Source organism: Danio rerio, chromosome 4 (assembly GCF_049306965.1).
Source record: "Danio rerio strain Tuebingen ecotype United States chromosome 4, GRCz12tu, whole genome shotgun sequence".
NCBI classification, from domain to species: Eukaryota; Metazoa; Chordata; class Actinopteri; order Cypriniformes; family Danionidae; genus Danio; species Danio rerio.
The window spans coordinates 15,119,960-15,143,715 of record NC_133179.1 but is presented as its reverse complement, the minus strand read 5'-3'; the positions used below and the strand labels follow the sequence as shown (position 1 = coordinate 15,143,715).

Here is a 23,756-nt window from a genome sequence, read left to right as displayed (position 1 = left end):
CATATGAGCGGTTATTTTTATGAAATCACTTGTGCTATAAAAAGTGCCATAAACAGAAGCAATAAATAAATGGCTCATCTTTCTGTTGAATGCAAGAACATGCAGCCAGTTTCGTTACAAAAGAGTCAAAACACATGACTTGAATGACTCACGATCATGGAGTGTTTATTAAATTTTTTTATTTTATTTTATTTTATTTTATTTTTTTTGTTTTTTAACAGTCTGCTTTAGAATTTGGAAATTTCTAGTTTATTTTATTTGTTTTTATTTTTTACCAATCCACTTTGGAAATTTTATTTTAATTATTTATTGATTTATTTATTTTTTTAACAATACACTTTGGAAATCCTCTTTAATTTCAATTTTATTTAATTTTTTTATTCATTTCATTCATTTTTAACAGTCCACTTTAGAATTTCTGTTGGAATTTATTTATTTACTTATATTTTTTTTTTGTTTCTTGTTTTTCAAACAATACACTTTGGAATTCATGTTGAATTGTATTTTTTAATGTAATTTAATTTTATTTTTATTTTTTATTTATTTAGATTTTTCTTTCACTTTGGAATTCCTATTGGATCTATTTATTTATTTTATTGTTATTTTATTATTGTTGTTTTTTTGTGTGTGTTATAATATACTTTGGAATTCCTGTTGGAATTTGTAAGTTTTTATTTATTTTATTTTTAACAATACACTTTGGAATTTATTCTGTTTTATTGTGTTCTATTTTATTCTATTCTATTTTTTTCCATGATGCAACACATTGTGAGTTTAATTGGAACAATTCCATCGTGTTTCTGCTCTCCAGGGTTAAGGAGGGGCCCTTTATTAAAATCCAGCTAGTTTCTAGTCCTCCAGCTGCAGTTCTCCATTGAGACGAAACCAACATCCACAAAAACTAAAGGAAGAATTACAATTAAACACGACATGAGACCCAGATGCACAAAAAAAAAAAATCTCCTCCTCCGCACACAGCTGTCTTTGGAGAACATGTCATTTGGGACTGTTTAATCTACACACCTACGTTCAATCACACACACCTATATCCCATTCACACGCAAGCACACATTTACAACAGCTAACGCTAACACTAAAAGGCTCGCTTTTTCAAAACAAATTGCTCTCCGCCCATGTACACCTGGCTGTCAGGTGCAATGTCGGAGTCATTCACAGGAAGACATTTGTATTCATTTGTGCGATGAGAAAAGCTCTATTATGAGTGAGGTGAATGAAGGAGGCTGCGTTTGACAGCTCGGGGTAATGACTAGCCTCAGCCCTCTTTCCTAGCGACAGGTTCATTACATTACCCCATGTCTCGAATCATCGTCTGATCTGCCATGTTGTAATAAAGATGAATATCTCCCCATTTCAATTTTGCCTCATAAATTGCACATGGAGCTGGAATGGCAGCTGTTTTTGCTTTTTTTTTCCCCACTTCGACATCGTGGCCTCTTTTGGTTCCAACAAAGGCATTGAACTGTCGACGTTGAGGTATGACTATTTAAGCAGTTCTGGATTTGCATTGATGCCGGTGGTAATGTGAATAGATTGATTTGTCTGAACAACTGCGTATTGAGATGAAAACCAAATGGCGCATGTAGGAACCGGACGCTTTGCCTCGCGAGCTAAAGACCGGTTGTTATTGTTGGTGATTAAATTCTTGCTCTTTGAGGGAGATGTCTCTGTGTTTGTGTGGTTGTTCACTCCCTGTTCCAGCCTTCACAAACTTTTTTAGCCAAGAAAGTGCCCTATTTGATGTTTGTAAATGTGCTACTATCTCAGATCTCTGTGCACCGGGGGAAATCCTCTACCCTTTTTTTTTTTGTTTAGTGGAAAAACGCTGTTAAATCTGACCTTTGCACTCCCTGCGGTCCTTGTCTTTCTGCTGTAGACAAGACAGACGTGGCCTGTCAAATCTCTGCCCTTTTTAAGAGTTCTTGTGTTTGGTTGGGATGTTCAGGGTTTGCTTTGTTACAGCTGAAAATGATTGCAATTCCTGTATAAATTTGTTGGAATTAAGGTGAATAGAAATTCATATGTCTTTATATAAACAAAGACTGCATATAAATTATATTATCATGTAATCTGACGTTTTGTATGTACTGTGATTTACTGTGAACAGCTCACAACACAACTTTTATTCAACTGTTCTGTCTGGTTCTCGAATCTGATTGGCTGACAGTTGTGGGATATTCTGCAATATCAGAACTCATACAGCCTCTTTACTCTTGTGTATTACTCCGTCCACACGAAATGATAACAGATCAATAAACTTACTACAGTTTGAAAAATATTGCAGCTGTTGGACAACATAATGAACTTTTGAGCCATTTTAAGGTAGAATGTAGTTGTTTATATTGCAACTATGCAGTTTATTTATAAGGATAGTGCTAATTTTAAATATTTATAATTTCAGAGACAGCACATCGGCGGCCATTTACCTGACATTGAGCAGACTAAAGACGGTTGACATTGTCCATCTACAAGATGACGACAGAGACAGCATGATTTTTTCTTAGAAGAGAAAAACTCATCATTTCTAACAGCTGATTAAATCGTTATAAAATTGGTGAGTGACATTCTAAGTCGATCGCTCTATCTTGTATGTTGTAGTAGTGCTGTATTTATACCATAGTAATTTTAGTGTATTGAATGTGAGATATGACTCATATATGGAATGTGTGTATTTTGTGTTGGCCGCTCTTTGTATAACCCTGAGTTACTTTTTGGTTGGCCATCTTGTTTCTAATGAGTCTCCTGTTTACGTTCATGCAGACTAGTTCAGTAAACAGAAAGAAAAAAGAAATGCCTGCATGTGTTTAGCGTTTTTCCTTATAACAAACACAACAGTAACCCGGTAGTGCTTGTGTTGCTTTGGCTTGTTCGGGGTTAATTATTGGGATCTCCTGATTGCAACAGAGAAATACTGGGAGATATCTCTGTAGACTGATGTCATTTCATGTAGTTCAGCCTTATAATCTTAAAATGTGAGCAAAATGGCCTGTTTTTTCATCATTTTAGACATTACGCTACAGAATCATTCAAATACTAGCACTAAAGTGACGTTGGTGAAGTAGCAATGGTTTCTGCTGTTCTGATGTCAGCCGCAGATGTGAATGAATGGCGGAATAAAGTAGTTCCTCTTACAAAAAGATTTTTAGACTCTCCATTTGATTCTTTTTTTTTATACACACGATTATGCTGTCAAACTGTTGTATAAACGCAATATCACATGAGTTGCAGTGAGAAATTGCTGTATATCGTCACTGGTGGAACACACCTCCCACCGGTGCCGATATACAGCCACATGGCATTGCTACTTATGTGATATTTCTCATTTATCCGTATGGTTTGTCAATGTCAAAACAGAAGACAGCTTTCCTTCTGTTTTAAACTGTCCTGCCATTTTCTGTTTAAAAAGCAAAGAAAATTATCGTATTATTATTATTATTATTATTATTATTATGTAAGTGAAATATGCTAAATCTTGCTAGAAGCATGTTGCCTATGGCATTACTGTACATTCTAGTTGTGTTTAATCATGTTTGAAACATTCAAACGTTAAAACATGTTTGCAACATGCTAAAACAATAGCATGGTAGTTCATATTAACAGTAATGTGTACCATTAGCTGTGTTGAATCATGTTAAAAACATGTTAAATTTAAAAGAGCAAGCAGCATGTTGAAATGTGAGCAGCATCTCTGAGAGGACAGTGTGTGCAGAATTTGTCTGTAGAATAAAACCTCATGGCCTGGTATTGCAGAGTGAGGGAAAGAGAGCAATGTGGAAGTATGAACACGCGTTAAGCATGTTAACATAAGCTTGCAACATACTGAAACAGAAGCATGAAGTAACATGTTAACACTTGTTAGCAGCTTATTAAAACATGCTAGCTAAACATTAGTAACATGCCAGCAGTGCATAAAACAAGTTAGCGGTGTGCTAACTTTAAACCTTTGAACCGTCTGTTAGCAATTTAGTTTCAACTTTAACGCTTTATAATGTTAATAATGTTTTTGTACAGATGTCTTTATTATTATGATTGTAAATTCGAGAGAAGGAGAACTTTTATTGTATCAGAGCTCTTATTTGAAAGCTTTCAAGACACTCAATTAATATAAAACATGTTATTACAGCATTTAAATGATACAAGTCAACATATGCAGTTACTAAACTACTTACTTTAAAACCTTCATAATATTTACCCCATAGAATTTCATTGTAGTTATATTACTGTATCTTGTTTATGGTAAAAAAAAGAATGCAGTTCTCATAGAAAAACTCCATGAGTTGCAAACATTTGTGAATGCTAAAAATCTTCAAACTAAAAAAGAAGACGACTAATTGTTAAAAAGCTAGTCGATGACCCATCCCACCATTAATGGCTGATGTGGAAGAGTTTGAGAACTGAATCTTAGAGCTCTTTTGCTCATGTGTTGAGACTGGATCGTCCCGTCTCCTCGCCCCTCCTCTCCTGGCACCAAGACCCCAAACAGACCACAGAGGAATCTCAAACATCCTGAATACAACCAGATGTGTAACCTCAGCCCCCAGCCCTCGTCTTCCTTCCCTCATCTCTCTCTGTCTCTCCTTCCTCCTAGTCAGTCTATTCCTCTTTTTTTGGGCCCTGACCTTACAATTCTGGGCCTCTTATGAAAACAAACCATTGAGTAGTAGTGATGCCTGCGGGTCACTGCCGCTTTAAGGCACTGAGATCTGACTTGACCTCCAATCAGAATTCCTGAATCTGTGTTCTGTTAAGTATGACTGTCTTTTTTCATCTTTTCTTCTTCCAGTCTCTTTTTTTCATGTCCTAATCTTGCTGATCTTTGACCGATGAGCAAAATCGATGAATATTTCGTCAAAATCGATGAATAGTTCGTCAAACAATGTGGAATTGTTGTACTTTAGTGAAATGTAAATGGAGCTATAAGTTCTGTGTTTTTACTGGCAGATGAAAACAATTAGGTGCAGTACTAAAGAGTTAGATCAATGGGGATCATGAAATCAGGCTCATTGATTTCATCAGTAACTACTCTGTAAAAAGCGATTAGTTGACTTAGTGAGAACCTGTTGTTAAAGAGATTAGTTGTGTGAGTAAACCAGCTGCCTTTAAATTATTGAGCAAATAAACTGTGCATAATTAAAATTAAGTTAAGATAACCTAATAGTTCCTAGTTACAATGGTTTACTCAATTTTTTTTTAAGTTACTAATCACTTTTTACACTGTATTAAATAAATATAAAAAAAAATTTGCCAGTTCAAAAGGTTGCCAAAAAGTCTTTTTTATTGTATATTGCAATCATTTTGCGGATATAGATGTTTATTTTAAGTACCCAATGTTAATCTACGGCTGCGTCCGAAATCATATACTTCCATACTATATAGTATGCTAAAAACAGTATGCAAGCAAAGCAGTATGTCTGAATTCATAGAGTTCTAAAATCATTTTGTGAGAACTACCCGAATGACCTACTACTTCCGGCAAGATTCTGAAGTGTGCATCGGATGTATGCTACGCTGTCCCATGACGCATCGCAAGAGATTTCATAAATAGGAGTGGAGCTTGGGCCTCGTTCACCATGGCCAAAAATGACCCTATAACAATAACATTTAACTGTTTTTGTTTGTTTGTTTTTTACTAAAATATTGAGGCAGCTTGTCTGTATAACTCGAGAGCCTTATCACATGTATAACTCTAAATCACATTAAGAATTGCAGTTACACACATTACTCAGATTGATTTGCAGAAACTACATTGCTTTTTAGCTAAATGAAAATGTTAAGGCTTCCAGTTTTGGTTTCGAATGGTATAGATGTGCTTTGAGTAACCATTCTCAGCTGGTGATCACTTAAACAACTTAATTATTATTATATATATATATTTTAATTTTTTGCGTTGCACTGTAAAAAAGGAAATGGCAAAATAGTCATGACAGCATTTTTAATTTACTTGAACTTAATTTAAGTTAATCAAGTTTCAATTTTAGGTTTTGTAGCTATACAAGGTAAAAAAAAATATTTTAGTCGGTATTAAGTTGATATGACTAAAAATGTTCATTTGATTCAACTATTTGCGCCTACAGAACTGCCCTCACTGGATATTTTCTCTTTTTCAGACCATTCTCTATAAACCCTAGATATGGTTGTGCGTGAAAATCTTAGTAGAACAGCAGTTTATGAAATACTCAGACCAGCCTGTTTGGCACCAGCAACCATGCCACATTGGAAGTCACTTAAATCCCCTTTCTTCCCCATTCTGGTGCTCGGTTTGAACTTCAGCAGATCGTCTTGACCATGTCTACATGCCTAAATGCATTGAGTTGCTGCCTTGTAATTGGATGATTAGAAATTAGCGTTAACGAAAAGTTAGACAGGTGTACCTAATAAAGTGGCCGCTGGGTGTCTTTCTATACGTTTATTTATTCATTTTCTTTTCGGCCTAGTCCCTTTTTATTTATTTATTTATTTTATTTATTTTTTTAATATTTTTTTTTATTTTGTTTTACATTTCAGTATATACCCAACATTGTTGAAATCACAATTACAGTTTTATCATACACCATACTGTAAATATTTCACACTTCTTTTGCACACTTTAAATTGCAAGAAAAAAAAAGTTGCTACCTGGAAAAAAGCTTCCATATCATTAAGTTGAGTCTTAATTTGAAACCTGATGCTTAAAAATCAATATTCAATGATATGCTCCTGAAATTGAACATGCAGAGGGGAAGAGAGGCATATGAATGACCGTTCCAGTTCTGTGGCTCCTTCTGCACACTCTTATATTCTGTGTGGGTTGGAGCATGAGGTCTTTAGTCTGAGCCCGGAGCTTTAAAGCTGCCATAATACCCGTCTGTAATCTCTCCGTTTGTTCTCTCCCTCTCACTTCAGTTGTTTTATTTAGTTATATATTTTTTACTTGCTTCATTTTCCTTCCCTCAATCTCTGCCTCTCTCACTGAAAAGCCAGCATGCGTGTGTTATCGGGGGTTAGTTTTTGTTAATTAGGAGTCATGTGGTCATTGCTCTCTTTCCTTCACTTCTCACCAGGCCACAAGGCTTTATTCTGTGGATCATTTCTGCACTTCCTGTCCTCTCAGGCATGACATGCTTTTTTCTTCTGAACATCCAGCTCACCAAAACCTTGACCTATTGATTTTAAGACATCTCAAAAAGGCCTCACACACACACACAAAAAAACTAGCTTTGAGTGCAGAGGAGAGATGTGGGTTGTCGAAGATGGATTTGGGGTTGCTGCTGTTGATTGGATGTCGACATGCAGTCAGAAACTCAACTGCTGGCTGACAATGTGAAGAAGAAGAGCTAATTTAAGGTTGAAAATATAAAGGAATATTGAAAAAATATATTATATTATATTATATTATATTATATTATATTATATTATATTATATTATATTATATTATATTTACATCATATTTTGTTTTATTATATTACTATACTATTTCTTTCCCAAAGTTATTGCATTTATTTTATATAACCATCATAGCACCAAGGAAAAAGTTGAAATGATAATAATAAAATATGTAACTGGTTATTTATTATTATTTTACGTCATAACGTTTTATAATATAATATAATATAATATAATATAATATAATATAATATAATATAATATAATATAATATAATATAATATAATATAATACCTTTTTGCAAAGCTTGTTTTTCAATATTAATGTAATAATATTTCCACAGTTATTAGGATATTAATTATTATTTTACATCATAACAATATAATATATAATATTTTATAACCTAATACCTTTTTATATCATAACTTGTTTTTAATGGGTTTTTTTTCAATTATAATTTATTATATAATAATAAAAATATCTCCTCTGAACAATTTTACTTCATATTGTTTGTTTTAAATATTACTATAATATTAATATTTCCATAGGTAACATCTTGTTAATATCATCAGCATAACACTAAGTGAAAAGTTGAAGTGAAAATATATATATATTATATTATTACCATCTACTATATAATAGATAATTATAATTATATAACACTATTATTATATTACCATCATCTCACTTAAGTGAATGGTTGAAGTGTAGATAATAAAAATATAATAGAATTAATGTAATGGGATATTAATTATTATTTTACATTTGTTTTATAATATAATATAATATAATATAATGCAATACTTTTTACATCATAACTTTTTTTAAATATTTTTCTATTATATTTTATTATATAATAATAGAAATATCTCCTCTGACCAATTTTACTTTGTATTGTTTGTTTTAAATATTACTATAATATTAATATATCCATAGGTAAAAATATTCTTATCATCAATATAACACTAAGAGTTCAAGATATTTTTAAAGATATTTTTAAAGATATAAGAGTTAAGATATTTTTACTTTATATTATATTATATTATATTATATTATATTATATTATATTATATTATATTATATTATATTGTATTATAATTTATTATATTGTATTGTATTATATCATATCATATCATATCATATCATATCATATCATATCATATCATATCATATCATATCATATCATATCATAGTATAGTATTGTATTGTATAATATTGTATTGTATAATATTGTATTGTATTATAGAAGTAGTTGCTATATATGTAGTAGTAGTAGTAGTACTATACCTGGCATTTAAAATAAGAATTTTGACTAGTGGTTTCAGGCTTTGACACCCCACTGTATACTTGCTTCTATTTTTCAAAAGTGAGTCTGTCATTGTCACACTCCTCAACAATTTCAGTATGTCTGTTATGGAGCTCTGTCGCTCTCACTCCCCTCTCCTCTCCCTCTTTCACTCAACTTCTTTCATGTTTGGAACATGAAAGTGAAGTCAAAATTAATTGGGTTTGGGTCTGACCGCCGCGTCGGGCCTGACTGACTGTCACCAACTCGAGCAATCTCCAGTACCCTTTAAAATATGCAAATACCTCTCGTTTCGTTGGCCTCAACTGATTAATATGTACACATTTTCATTATAGTAAACTCCAGATTGTAAAGATATCAGTGTATATACTCAGCTTTTAAAGTTTGAGTGTTAGATCTTCAATCTAAACCCCCCAAGATCTTGTTTTAGATCTCAAATATTGTTCTTGGACCCTTTTGGGAAAGCTTTTTTTTTTTTTTTCTTTGCTCCTGCCTCTCTTTCTCTGTGACAAGGCATGTGTGAATATTTCCCGCACGTCGGTGACTCTGCTTGGCATAAGAGCCTCTGTCATGCCCAGCGGAGCATAATGGCGTCTACTAGGCTTGTTGGTTATCGAGGCTCAGAGTGTTTGCAAGTGTGGGTGTTGGTGTAATACATGTGTTTGCATATGGAAAGTAATGTTTACAGCTCTTTATTCACCCCCACCCACACGGACTGACATTAGTCCCATGTATAATTGCAAAAAAGTTGGTTAAAGAGGTCATTAGTGAGCTTAATGTTCACAGAAAGGTGCTTCAAATAATTTTGAAAGCCCTTTTGTGTGGGATTGCAAATATATTAAGGATCAAAGCTTCTAAAACCTAGTTAGCTGCCTACTTAGATGACATTTCTGCACACTAAAGCCATTCCAGATTATGTAGCCTCATAAGATATCTAATTTATGGCACTATTATACGTTTTTTTGGCAGATTAGACTACTTGCTGTGTACAGAAAATGATGTTGTTAGCTTAGCAAAATGCTAATCAGTTTGGAGTCTCTTGTACACTTTGTGAAAGGCATTGTGGGTTGCTACCTTTGTCAAGTGTTAGAAATCAGCGAAGTATGAGGAACATTTCATGTAGTGTTCTGTCATACTAGTTTGTAGTTTGTGTAGGCAGTAGACAGCAGAGTGGCTCATTAGTTTGTACTTGCACAGCACGAAAAGGAAAAGTGCGGTCTAATTAAAATGTCCATCTGAGAGTCAAATTCATACTTCCGATTTTGTTTAAGATTCAGTAATTATAATTATGCCTGTATAATCAAGAGTTACAAAAGCTTTCCCCCTTCAGGAAACAAGCAGTCACACCCTTCATTAGAGAAGAGTTTAATATCTAAAAAAATGCTAACTGACTAAACAATGCCATTGAATCTGTAGGGTGTTTCAGATGGGATGTGTTTTTCCATCCTCATTTGTGTGAAGTAATGTATTTCTTGTCTTGAACTTTAGTTCAGTTCCCAGTTAGCAAATGTAAATGTGCATAAACTCTACTATAATTGGAGAACTCTAATAGCGTGTATAAACAATACATCCTAAGTGAAAAGATTCATTAAAAATTGCACTAACAATTTATAATGTTTATTTATTTTCTTTTCGGCTTAGTCCCTTTATTAATCAGGGGTCGCCACAGCGGAATCAACCGCCAACTTATCTAGCATGTTTTACGCAGCGGATGTCCTTCCAGTTGCAACCCATCTCTGGGAAACACCAATACAGTGTCATTCGCACACATACACCATAGACAATTAAGCTAACCCAATTCACTTGTAGCGCATGTCTGTGGAAACAGTCCTCATAAAACAAACTAAACACGGTAGGGCTGTACAGTGTATTGTTTCAGCATCGATATCGCAATGTTTGCACAATAGTTCAATCGCAGGTTCTGCAATGTTAAATCGGTATTATTATTGACCAGAATTTTCGAAAACACTCATAATTTATGGAATTTTTGCGGCGTTTAGCCATAAAGTTATCAAAACACTTATTTATGTGTGATTTTATCATTTAACTCAGTTTAAAAATATTCAGGCATAAGAAATTGGATTTCTAACTAAAGAATATTGCATCAGAACTATTGTTTATTTGTTTCCTCAATTTCTGTTTAACGGAAACAATTTTTTCAACACAATTCTAAACATAATAGTTTTAATAACTCATTTCTAATAACTGATTTGCTGCCATACTGCCATGATGACCGTAAATAATATTTAACTAGATATTTTTCACGAAAATTCTATACACCTAAAAGTGACATTTAAAGGCTTAACTAGGTTATTTAGGTTAACTAGGCAGGTTAGGGTAATTAGGAAAGTTATTGTATAACGATGGTTTGTTCTGTAGACTATTAAAAAAAAAAAACTTAAAAGGGCTAAAAAATTATAATTTTTTTTTTTTTTAGTTAAATTGGCTTTTATTCTAGTCGAAATAAACAAATAATACTTTCTCCAGAGGAATAAATATTATCAGACGCACTTTGAAAACTTCCTTGCTCTGTTAATCATCATTTGGGAAATATATAAAAAATAAATAAATAAAAAGGGGGGATAATAATTCTGACTTCAGCTGTATATGATAAATACTATGGTGTTATTTACATGTGATTATTAAATATAGCTAGACTTCCTAAAAAAGCACTGTATATTTTATTTGTGCTGTATTTTTGCTCCACTGAATTTCTGATTGGTTTGTGATTGGTTTATTATATTTGATATAGATGCACTCTCAAAATATATAATATATATTTTGAGAGTGCATATACATATATTATATATACAATACATATATTATATATACAATATAAAAGTATGACTTTTTTCCAAATAGACATATTAATTGAATCTGCTGAAATTATATGTAAAATCCATAATAGAAAAATACTAATTAATCCTAAAGGTAAATTTGTTTCTAAATAAAATCACTTCACATTTTTCTGCTTCATTTTTTTCCTTCCAAAGAAACCTTTTAGGTATCTCCACCATCCTAGAGCGGTCTTTTTGTATTCAGGGACAACCTTCAGAGTGATTTTAGATCAACTTCCCAATTTATTGCTTTTCAACTTCTTAGTATGAGCCGAGTGCTGCACACTACAGGCAGGAAATGAAGACAAGGATCATTTCCTTTCTGTGATATAGCATACTACACTCAGGGAACACATAAGGAGCCACTCTTTATTTCCACCAGTGTCTGCCGAACTCATTTTAAAGCCCCAGGCCGCTGTATTGTTTTCTGTCAGATACCACAACTCCTCACTCAATTCAAATGTATTACATGCTGTTCGCCCTTGGGACTTGAAATATAACCAGTTAAAGATCCTTTTTAAAGGCTGTGTCTTCCAGTTCCAGACTAACTTCAGCGTCTGGCCTGAAATAGGGTTAGGCCAAGCATCATTATGTTGCAGTCTGGACCCATAAACCCCGGAGAAGATCTCTAAGGAACATCAGACTTAGTTCTGCCACCGATGCTCACTGAATCCAGGTCAGTTTAATGCAGAGAGCAGAGGGTCGAACCTTCCTAGAAGACTCTGTTCTGTTGCCCGAGGCTTTTCCTCCAGCTAGAGTTATTCAAGCATCTAGTACACGGGCTGTCGAAATACTGTGGGATTGTGTGGATTTGGTAGCAGAGCTTGTGTTGGTGCAAATGGAGCTTATTTCTTTGCTTAATCTGGTGTGATATTGCAATGCTATTAAAGCTTTGTTTGGATGGCACAATTAAAACAACAGATGCTTAACAATGTGCTTAATGTAATTAGTGGAATTGCCGGGATTGGAAATCGTTTGGGTTTTTTAGGATAGTGGTGTAACGTACTTTTAAATCGCTACTGTCTGAATTAATATGGTAGCTATACAGTGTAGAAAAGCAATCCATAGTAAATAAGTAGACTGTAAAACCCAGAAAGTTAAGGTATTTCAAACTATTTGAGGAAACCGGTTGCAACAAGCCATTTAAGTTCAAAAACTAATCCTAATGACTACTGTGAACTTAATACATTTGAGTAAATGAAGCAGTCTGAGCACAGTAAAATTCAATAAATGAAGAGAATTCAAATCTGTAAAAGTACTGTAAAACCCAATAAGTTAAGGCAACTCAACCCATATGAGGAAACCGATTGATACAAACCAAAAATTATCTATATAGCACTGTGTAACTGTGAGTACTGTGAACTTACTTTATTTAAGTTTAAGTAATTAAGTATTTAGTTAACTCATTACCTTCAACACTGAGTTCAAAACTCCTTTCAAATGACTAGGAATAACTTTCAGTCAATTTTGAGTTAACTACACTCATTTCATTTGATAAAGTTGACTGTTGAGTTTTATAGTGTATGTTTTAAGCTGTGATTTGAAATCAGAGACAGTTGAAAGCACATTTATTAGCCCTCCTGTGAAAAATAGTTTTACAAAAGGACTAATTATTTTGACTTCAACGTTACATTAATGGCTGCTTAAATTAGGGCTGCACGATATTGGCGAAACTGTCATTGCAATATTTAGTTTTTCTATGATTTATATATTGCGATATGAATATAACTTCACAGGATGAATATTTAAAGAGATTTCATAATTTTACATCGTTTATGATTTTTTAGGGGAGTGAGCATATACATTACATTAATTCAATATTTTAAAATTAATATTAATTAATAAATGTGTGTTTTTGTATGTGGAATACAGTATATGTTTTTATTTGCCTTACCCCATGTATAACAATACATTTACCTGTTCAGTTGGATGTTTTGGGGGAGGGAGGGGGGAAAGTTCAAATGTAAAAAAACAAAAAAAGTGTAACTACATGTTAAATTTTAAGTGATTTTTTTTTTCTACAAAACAAAAAAGTTTTTTTTTTAAATGTAAAATATAGACCAATACAATGTGAATATTTCATTGATCCATCAACATTTTCTGCTTGTTCTCAAGCAATTTCATAACTAACAAGGGGCAATTCAATCATAACTGCATGTTAAAGCAGCTATCATAACATTATTTATCAATATGTGGATATTTCAGGATTTTAGAAAACGATAGAAATTAAGAATGTAAACAGTAAATACGTTAAGACTATGCATTGGTCTACAACCGTTTTCCAGTTGTTTGGAAAAGTCAAGGTTTTAAAACCGGCAAAGTTTACTTTTTTACTATTTCTATGATATATGCAAGTTTTTTTTTTTTTTTTAACATTGCTTCATTCAGTTTTTTTAGCCTTTTAACCACAAGTTATGCACAGACACAACTAGAGTATTATTTACCTGTTATTTGTATTTTTTTTTTTATTAATTAAACCAAGAATAAAACGTATTTTTAGAAACCCAAGAGCATTTTCCTACACTTTGTAGCTGTCAGCTTCTTGCATTTGTGTTTTCTACTCCAGGCAGAATAATCCCTTTCTGTGATTGGTTATGTTTCTCGCTCGTTTGTTTTACTGTGTTTCGATTTACAGCAAATTAAAAATACCTTATTTTAATGGCGCATGTTTACTGTGCCAAAATATTTGAAATGTTTCTTGAAATAAAATATATTCTGTTCAATAACTGAATTTTTTTTTTTTTACACCCAGACATTTAAAAAAGAAAAAAGAAAAAAGAATATATTTTAGAGCAGTAATCACAACACCGTGAAACTGATATTTTTATCCAAGTTTATCATACCATCAGAATCTCATACCGGCCCATGACTAGTTGGGACTATTGTTTTTGTTTACATCCCTCAAAATGGTCTATATGCAAAATAAAATCAATTAAATCACAGATGAAAACAATAAATCAAAGATAAAACAATAAATAAACACAGATTCATGTTTCGATGGAGTCTAATAGTACTGATGTAAAGAAATTCAAAAATCAAATGTAAAAATGACACTTTCTATAGTCTTCATTGTATAAATAAACACCATTATCTTTGTTAATGTGGCAAGCTTTATAATTTCCTGTGTCCAAATGGTTTAAATCAATTTGAAATTGCATGATTTCCTGCAATGCAGCTATTGCAGATTCACACATTGAGATATCGAGTCAGACACGATATATTGTGCAGCCCCAGCTTCAATATTTAATCATTCTAACTATCATATGCACAAACCCCTCTTTGATTTAATGTAGATCTTTTTAGATTTCCTGCTTAGCAGATCTTGATATTCAGTGAGAACATATAAGAGAATGCAGAAAATAAAAATCAATTATATAGCTTGTTGGAAGCCAGTGCGTAGAGACTTAAGATACGAGTTATGCTTTTCAGCATCTTTCTCACAGCTCTAGATATTGCATTGTAGACCTTTTGCAGTCAATCATTGACTTATTTTGATTTAAATAGCCTTTTTTTAATTTAAACTGCACCTCCTCAAGTCTCGAGGACATCAGAACACGTATCATTGCATGCACTTTAAATCTCAGGGACAGTTTCATCTCAGCTAAATTGTGAAAAGCTTGATTTTATAGTGCATTGAATCTGTTTATACTACTTGAGGGAACTGTCAGTAAACCCGCCTACGTTTTTTGACGTATGCTTTTATCATACAGAGACGGGGAGTCAAAATCTATACCCCAGGCTTCACTTGAGTCAAATACAATAATCTCTTGTCTTTAATTTGTTTCAGAAAAATGTCATACAAGTATATTAAGGGTATTGGATGAAAACAAAGTAGGGGGAATGATCGAAATTTTTAAGATGAGAATATTTTTCTCTACCAAACCTCTAGAATTCCAATAGGACTTTAACCACTTTAGTGGCTTCCCTTGGTACTGCTCCAACTGTGAGAACAGAAAAGTGTGCTTAGTGTACGTCATGTTTTTACTCTGTTTTTTTTTTTTTTGCCATTTCAAATGTAAATGTCCTTGCAGTTATGCAAAAAGGTATGTTGAGTTTTCTCAGCAACAGATTAATGATTGTGGCAATTTTTATTGCATATGTTTATATTATTGCATATCTCTTTGAACTAATTCTGCTTTATCATATTAATTAAAAAACTCATACTGTCATTTTGCATTACAACTTAATATTATAAACCTAAACCCTAAAGATTAAAGAGATGAAATTATTTACTATGCAGCACTTAATCCCGTGTATTATTTTTACACCACTTTGAACTTTTGTTGAACCTTAGCAACACCATAGCTGATGAGTTACCAATGAAATAGAATTTACACCATGGTAAAATGGATTTTTATTGAAGTACTTTGAGGTAAAATGCAAATAATGCTATCCATACACATCATTTCTTTACTGCTGTTTTCCAGTGAGTCGGCCACTTTATTAGGTACGCTTTTGTAGTACCGGGTTGGACCCACTTTTGCCTTCATAACTGCCTTACTCCTTCGTGGCATAGATTCAATAAGGTACTAGAAATATTCATCAGAGATTTTGGTCCATATTGACTTGATAGCATCACGCAATGCCGCATATTTATCGGCTGCCCATCAATGATGTGAATCCCTTGTTGGACCACATCCCAACAATTCTCTTTTGGATTAAGCTCTGGTGACTGTAGAGGTCATTTGAGCACAGTGAACTCATTTTCACATTCAAAAACCAGTCTGAAATGATCTGCGCTTGATGACATGGTGTGTTATCCTGCTGGAAGTAGCCATCAGAAGATGCATACACTGTGGTCATAAAGTGATAGACATGGTCAGCAACAATACTCAGGTAGGCTGTGGCGTTGACTTGACACAATGCACAGTTGGTATTATTGGGCCCAAAGTGTGCCAAGATAATATCCCCACACCATTACACCACCACCAGCCTGAACTGTTGATACAAGGCAGGATGGATCCATGCTTTCATGTTTTCAAATTCTGACCCTACCATACAAAGGTTGCAGCAGAAATCAGACAGGCAACATTTTTCCAATTTTCTATTGTCCAATTTTGGTGAGCTTGTGCAAATTGTAGCCTCAGTTTCCTGTTCTTAGCTTACAGGTGTGGTCTTCTGCTGCTGTAGCCTTCTGCCTCAAGGTTATGCCTTTAGAGATGCTCTTCTGCACACCTCGATTGTAACGAGTGGTCAACAAAACTGCTGCTCATTGGATACTTTTTTTTCAACCATTCTCTGTAAACCCTAGAGATGGTTGTGCTTAAAAATCCCAGTAGATCTGCAGATTCTGAAATACTCAGACCAGCTCGTCTGGACCCAACAAACATGCCATGTTCGGAGTCAATTAAATCCCCTTTCTTCCCCATTCGGTTTGAACTGCAGCAGATCATTTCGACCATGTATACATGCCTGAATGAATTGAGTTGCTGTCATGTGATTGGCTGATTAGAAATTAGCGTTAATGAGCATTTTGGAGAGCTGTACCTAATAAAGTGGCCAGTGAGTGTATGTGTGTGTTATTACATATAGAACACTTTGGGTTGGATTATACTAATGACATTGGTGGAATAAAAAGATTGATTTATTAAATCACTCGTATTGCGAGTCTAAAAATATTTCTGTCTAGTTTGATAGCTGCTACAGAAATGCATTGATATATGAGGGATTTTTCCTTTTTTCAGCTTTACTCAAACCCTGCTTTTGGTGGATCTCGGGTTACGCTAATGAATACCTGTTTCTATATTTAAGGTGGATTATTCTGCGTTTGCTTTGTTCTGTTTGTCAACTATAAAAAAGAAAAAAAAAATGTGGGATAAGGGTGTTCTCTGCAAATATCAAAGATTCATAGAGCTCGCGAGTAAACAGAGAGAGTTTCTGCCTGTTCTGTGTAAATGATCATTACGATGAAGGCTTGTTTCTGCACCACAGGAAAGCTCAGAGGGCATTACCACACCAGACATGATCATTCACCAAACACAATCTAAAATAGAGCTGGCAAGAAAACCATGCCACCTGTAAACCTTATTTTTTTGGTGGCAGATGGAACAGAACATAGTTTGTGGGAAAAGAGTACCAAGCCCTTCTGTTGCATATTGGCCATCTGTGAGTGTGTGTTTTTGAAGCATATGGGCTTACCGAGTAGACATTTCTGGAAAGTCACGCAGAGATCTGGTGAAACGACAGAGCGATTTTGTAAGACGTTAAGAGTTCAATGTGAAATCCATTATAGGCGGTGTTGTTTTAGTTCAAGCGGCAGTTCTGAGTGTTTACTTTATAAACTAAAAGGTCAGAGTTTGTATAACTTAACGTCACTTTTTTTCCCCCTAGATTGATTTGTTTCTTTTTGTTCTGGACTTTGTCCTGGCAGCTCATTTCATATGTAAAACTAAACAGCCCTAAAATATGACTGAAATGTTCTCATGGCCAGCCTAACTTGTTTACATACTCTACGCAGACATGGATCAGATTCTTTTTAAGCAAAATTACTGGGTTAAGGGTCTCGAGGGCTGGAATGTGTTGCGATTTTTCATTCGCAGGGCTTTATTGATGTTGAAGATAGCCAAATACACTGTCTACTTGGAGTTTTGATCTGAAACTAATCTGCAAACAGCATTTCTGAGCTCTTAATTGCCTGAGGGAGGTTCATGCTAGCATATGATATCATTAAATATGTTTGATGCCTCAGGAAATGTGACATTGCTCATTTAGAAACAACTGTTTCATTGATTAAAACTCGGACGATTACAAGAATAGGCTGCTGTTAAGAGCTATTTTAGGTAATAATGCTAACTGGTTGATGCTAATGTTTTTTCCCTCCATAAATTGCTGCCCTAAAAACATATCCGCTTCATCAATTTAAAAATAAACAAGCTTAAAGACCGCTTCTGAATGCTGGTTTGTTTTAGCCAGTAGTCTAAACATGCCTACTCTTAAGTTTCAATCAATCAGTCCAATAAATGACTCCTTTCCAGCTCATTTCAAAAGTAAATTGAGTACCTGCTGATGGAATAGACTTTCTCCGAGTTGTTGATCTTCCTGCTACTTATGCATACCTGTCAAGCAAGACCGAGAGTGTGTGTTGGATCCCGATCAGGATCTTGAGATGATTCTTTCCAATGAAAATAGAATGCAGGAAATGAAAACACATCTGCTTCAAATTCCCACATCAACCAGCCTTAAAGGATCAGTTCACCTCCCAAAAATAAAAATCCAGACGGTATTTATTCACCCTTATAGCGTGTGGTCTCTCCTTTTTTTTTTTTTTGGTAGAACATGAAATTAGAGATTTCGAAGAATGTTCATGCAGTTTAAAAAAAAATTAATTAACTGATCTGTGTTGTGCTAAAATGAAAATTAAACACTAGGGCTGAACAACATATCGTTTTAGCATCGATATCGCATCATGTGATCATTCGCAATAGTCACATCACAAGTATATGTAGTATTGAGTATGTATTATAATTGTTTAACTGTGACTGTGAGAGTTTCAAAGCATTCAGGGATAAGCAACTGTACCGTTTGTAACTTTGACAAAATAATAACTACAGTAAATAATTATTTTATTGAATTATTCATCTAACGAAAATGTATTATTATACATTTGTTTATTCAATTACTGCATACTTGAATAGTTCGATGACTTTGAAAAAAAAATTTAAATACTGTTCATTTAATTAGTATCTTTTTCTTCATTAAACTTATCTTTGCTAATAGAATGTTTATTAAATTTTATTCACTCCACTACAGAATCCATATATATATATATATATATATATATATATATATATATATATATATATATATATATATATATATATATGTATGTATTTGCATAATAATGTTACTATTATTCAAAATATTCATACATTCATAATATATATCACAGAATAAAATGCTCTCAAATTTTAAACTGACTCGTTTGCTACATTTCAAATGTTTTAAAGCAATCCGAATGCGTGTTTCGTTTAGTGTTCCACAGAAGACATTCATGCGTATTTTGACTGTTCTGTCGGCTGTTAACCTCCGGGAAGTGCAGAACCAATACTCTAACTCATATTTATAACTATGACTCATTTTGCTAAGTCTCCTAAAGCAATGCGAATGAAGACAGTTTAGAGTTCCTGAGAACATCCGAGAGCCGTTGAACATTCCAGAGATTGAAGGATAGTCGTGGAAATTTGGAAGGCGATGAAATAATGTCAGATTCTTCTCTACAACATATTTTTCCCTCTCTTTAACACAGCCTGCTTCTGCCAGGGAAAGGTGCCAGCTGACATTTCTCTCTCTTACGTTTCATTCTCTCGTTTTCACAAGCGTGGTGAGGAGAACATGTGTTTAACAGATAGTATGCGGCCTGCCATTGCATGACAGCAGAGCGGGGATGGTGGTTAGCGTGTGCTGTGAGCCATGGTTTGATGTCACCGCTTAAACAAAGCCAAAGACGCCTCACCTAGTCAATGCTGTCAGCTGCCATTTCACAAGAAATGGATGGTGAAATGTTTTTTTGCAACCCTATAATTCCTTTTACACACGTATGCACGCACACACACACACTATTACTAACTCCTCTCCCTGTCAATTTTCAGTTTGTCGGTCTCTCCCATGAAATTAAATTGCTTTCTCTGCCACCGTGGAGCATTTCCATGGGTACCATCAAGCGTTTTATTTTGGGAATTGGTCTCTGAACGTCCTCCAATAAGGCACTGTTCCTTATCCACATCTCCACACAAACGATATTGAAAAGTGGGATTTGCAGTCGGTGTTGGAGACGCTGACTCTCTCGGCATCGGTCACAGGTCTCGAGCTCGTTGTCCTCCTGTGTTAAACCGTGTCGAGTCGCCGGGTTCTGGGTTGTTGTTGCCATGGGAGCAGGTTTCCGAGCGATGCTGCCAGCTCTTTGCAGTGGGTGTGGGAGAAAGCGGGCATCATTGGAGTCAGGCCCGCTCTATCGTGTTTTTTTTCCCCGCTCCCTCTCACTCAGTCTCTGATGGCATATCTTGATAGGAGTCTTTAATGCCCCAGTTCCCATATGCGTCCAGTTTGCTTTTATATTTTACCATGGGAGTTGCGCCCTCACATATTCACACACACTTAAACTGCTCTCTGTGGATTAACAGTGCCTATTATTGATGTGTGTGTTGGGTGCTTAGTCAGTAGAATGTTGTTTTATGATGTTCATTTCCAAAATATACATCAAACGTTTCTTTCCACTTTTCAGAAAAAGGATCTTGTTGGCGTGCCTTTTTATTTATTTATATTAATTTATTTTTATATGTATTATTTATTTATTTATTTATTTTTATTTATTTATTTATTTATTAGTTTATTTATGTATTTATTTATTTATTTTATATGGTTTTATTTATTTATTTCATATTTATTTATTTATATTAATAAATTAATTTATTTGTTTATTAATTTACTTTTTTATTTATTTATATTTATTTATTTATATAGATATTTATTTATATATTTTTATATTTATTTATGTATTTACTTATTGGTTTTGTATTGATTTATTAATTTTTATATTTATTTTATATTTATTTATATTAATTTATTCATTTCTAGATTTATTTATTTATTTATTTATATTTGATTATTTATTGATTTATTTATTTATTTTTATATTTATTTATTTTTATTTATCGATTTATTAATATTTTTTTTATAATTTTATTTATGTATCTATTTATTTTTATATTATTTATTTTTATATGATTTTTTATCTATTTATTAATAAAGAATTTTATATTTATTTATTTTTGTTTATTTTATATTTAAATTTATATTTATTTATTTTTTTATAGTCTTTTATTTTAGAACATATATTTAGGAATTTATCTTTTGTAACATTATGAAAATTATTACTACTCCCACACTACTGCCATTTTTAATCAGCTTGAATGTATTCTTACCCTTGCTGAATGCTTGCTTTTTTTGTTTCCAGCAAAACTTGTTTTATGGAAGTTTAGGTTAGCTTACTGGAAAACATGGTCTGATGAAAGTGATATACCGCAAGCCGTCGGCTGTTACAAGCTCAGTCGTGTCCTTACAGGTCAACAGGGTCTGTGAATTTTCTCAGTGTGTGTGTTTTCTCTCTGTTATCGCATTCTCACACACACCCACCTGTAAAAAACGTAGTCTGTGAACCATGCGGTAGCTTCATGAAGTTATGCGGCAGTATCACATTTTTCACTATGTTTGTATATGTGTGTGTGTGTCTGTGCGATTCCGTGTGTTTGTGGCCTACAGTAGAGTTTGAGTGCCTGGCAGCTAAAAAGCACCAGATATGGAGTTGCCAGTTGAGGCAGGAAACATAGAGTTCTTTAATGGTATTTGAGGCGGGTTTTTGGTTCATGGGCCTCTGCATTCCTCTGCTGTAAGATGTGCTTTATGAGAGAGACTGAGATTGCTTTTTGAAGAAGGAATTTGTGTTAATAGGCTCTTATATGACACTTATATGACAGACACGGTTCAGGTGCCGATGACAGAAACAGTTTATTTCCATAGAAGAAAATATGTTTTTGAGATGGAAAACTGTCTCTGTAACAACTTGATATCTGTTTGTCTGTCTCTCGCTCTCTTTTCCTGTTTGTCCCTCCTATCATTCATTCACCTATCATTCTGCAATTCTCTCATTCTATGCATCTTTTATCTTGTATTCTTGCTACTTTCTGTTGTTCTCTATTCTTTCCATCCATCTGTCAATCCATCCATCCATCCAGTTCTTTCTGTCATCCATCCATCCATCCATCCTATTCTTTGTCATTGCATCCATCTGCCTATTCTATTCTTTGTCATTCCATCCATCCATTGATAACAATAATAATAATAATAATAATAATAATTTTTTTTTCTAATGCGCTTTTCTAAAACCCAAATCCCTTCAACAACAGAGAAATCTAACATGCCATAAAATACAAGTAAACAAAGTTCTAAATTATAAACACAGTAGAATAATCAAGAATCTAAAAATGCAGTCTTAAAAGAATGAGTTTTTAGCATCGTAAAACTAGCTAGTGTGGAAACATTTCTTACAGAATAAGGAAGAGCATTGATCCATCCTTAAGTCTATTTATGCATTATTCCATCATTACATCCATCCATATATCCATCCATCCATCCATCCATCCCATGTCATTCCATCCATCCATCTATCATAAATTCTTTTCTTTCTGTCATTCCATCCATCTATCCATCCATTCTATTCTTTGCCATTCCATCCATTCTATTCTTTGTCATTCCATCCATTCATCCATTCTATTCTTTGTCATTCCATCCATTCATCCATTCTATTCTTTGTCATTCCATCCATTCATCCATTCTATTCTTTGCAATTCCATCTATCCATCCATTTATCCATTCTATTCTTTGTCATTCTATCCATCCATTTTAATCTGTCAACCCATCCATTCTGTTCTTTGTCATTCCATCAGTTCATCCATCCATCCATCCATCCATCCATCCATCCATCCATCCATCCATCCATCCATCCATTCCTCCAATCGTCATTTCATTCATCCATCCATCCATCCATCCATCCATCCATCCATCCATCCATCCATCCATCCATCCATCCATCCATCCATCCATCCATCCAACAATCCCTCATTCTATCCATTCATCGATCCGTCATTCTATTCATCTATCCCTCTATCGATCTTTCATTCCATCCATCTATCGCGTCCTTCACTCCATCCATGCATACATCTAACGATCCGTCATTCCATCCATTCATCGCTGCGTCATTCCATCTATCTTAACGATCAGTCATTCCATCCATCGATCCATCCATCCGTCATTCCATCCATCCATATCATTCTATTCTTTGTCATTCCTTCTATCATTCATCTGTCCATCCATAGTTCTTTGATTCTACCTATAATTCTACTCTGTTATCATGTTTGTATATTATTCATCCATCTATCCATAGATCTGGTATTCTATTATTCTATCCATCTGTTGTTCTGTTCACTTCTATCATCTGTCTGTCTGTCCTACTGTCCATTGTTTTGTCTATCATTCTATTTAATCTATCATTCATTCATTGTTTAATCATTCATATCTTCTACATCCGTCCATATATGCAAACACACTTTCTTTAGCTCTAAATAAAATGCTAGTGGAAAAATGGTAACCGTATACTCTGACAGGTCAGAGGTCTCTCACAAAAGGTCAAAGTCCTGTTTTGAAAAATGTCTGGAATTCAGTGAATGCGAGGGTCTGA

General features: G+C 33.8%; 1 protein-coding gene across 3 annotated transcripts in view; it reads left to right on the top strand.

The window, feature by feature from the left end:
• Positions 1–23,756, top strand: part of plxnb2a.1 (plexin b2a, tandem duplicate 1) — a 175,349-nt gene that overhangs the window by 63,229 nt on the left and 88,364 nt on the right. For 2 of the 3 annotated variants that reach the window (XM_009300283.4, XM_073946285.1), the window contains one exon: positions 2,420–2,572. The exons of the other annotated variant lie outside the window; for it this stretch is intronic. The gene's annotated coding sequence lies outside the window, so the exon portion shown is untranslated. The remainder of the gene's footprint in view (positions 1–2,419; positions 2,573–23,756) is intronic. 3 annotated transcript variants of the gene reach the window in all.